The following is a 1026-nucleotide window of genomic DNA, read 5'->3' on the forward strand; positions in this document are numbered from 1 at the left end:
GATTTCGCTCAACCATCAAACGAAGAACCTAGTTCTAGTATAGTAAGCCCAACCATCCCAGCTAATAATTTTGAACTTAAACCATCCTTGTTGCAACTAGTGCAATAGAGACAATTTGCAGGTCTCGCTACTGAAAACCCAAACCAACATTTAAAAATATTTCTTCAATTAGTAGACACTTTTAAAACCAATGGAGCTTCTCCTGAGGCAATATGTATAAGATTATTCCCTTTTTCCCTCAGAGATAAAGCTCTATCATGGTTAGATTCCCTTCCACCCAATTCCATTACGACTTGGGATAACCTTAGAAGAGTTTTTCTTGCTAGATATTTTCCCCCGAGTAAAACCGCCATTCTTCGAAACCATATAACTAGATTTACCCAAAACCAAGGAGAATCGTTGTTCGAAGCTTGGGAGAGATATAAAGAGTTGTTAAGAGCATGCCCACATCATGGCTTAGAAAATTGGTTAATCATTCAAACCTTCTATAATGGACTTCACTATAACACAAAGATGACCATCGACGCTGCCGCAGGCGGTGATCTGATGAATAAACCTTATCCTGAAGCTAGTGCCCTCATCGAAGATATGGCTCAAAACCATCAATCATGGGGAGTCGAACGAGCGACAGTTGAGAAAAAGGAAGCCCAAGGAGGAGGGCATGAACTAAGCTCTATAGACATGATGCAAGCTAAAATGGATGCATTAGCCCTCAAGGTCGAGCATATGTGCATAAACCCGAATACTGTAGCCGCAGTTTCGTCGGATTGTGAGATATGTGGAACCAAAGGACACCAATCTGCAGAATGCAGTCTATTAAACGAAACCCACTCTGAGCAAGTGAACTACACCCAAGGGAAACCATATTCGAATACCTATAACCCTGGATGGAGGAATCACCCGAACTTCTCCTATAAAAACAATAACCCAATCCAAAATAATGCACCTCCGAGACCTAGTTATCAAGTCCCTAGATCAAATCAACCTATGCAACCTGTACCATCAAAGCCGAGCCTTGAGAAAATT

General features: G+C 41.3%; 1 non-coding gene across 1 annotated transcript; it reads right to left on the reverse strand.

Moving 5' to 3' along the window:
* Positions 1-351: 351 nt before the first annotated feature.
* On the reverse strand, positions 352-458 carry LOC127099193 (small nucleolar RNA R71). Its single transcript, XR_007793731.1, has one exon. It is a non-coding gene; the product is annotated as a small nucleolar RNA R71 (small nucleolar RNA).
* Between the last annotated feature and the right edge of the window lie 568 nt (positions 459-1026).

The sequence above is a fragment of the Lathyrus oleraceus genome, chromosome 6 (assembly GCF_024323335.1).
Source record: "Lathyrus oleraceus cultivar Zhongwan6 chromosome 6, CAAS_Psat_ZW6_1.0, whole genome shotgun sequence".
NCBI lineage: Eukaryota > Viridiplantae > Streptophyta > Magnoliopsida > Fabales > Fabaceae > Lathyrus > Lathyrus oleraceus.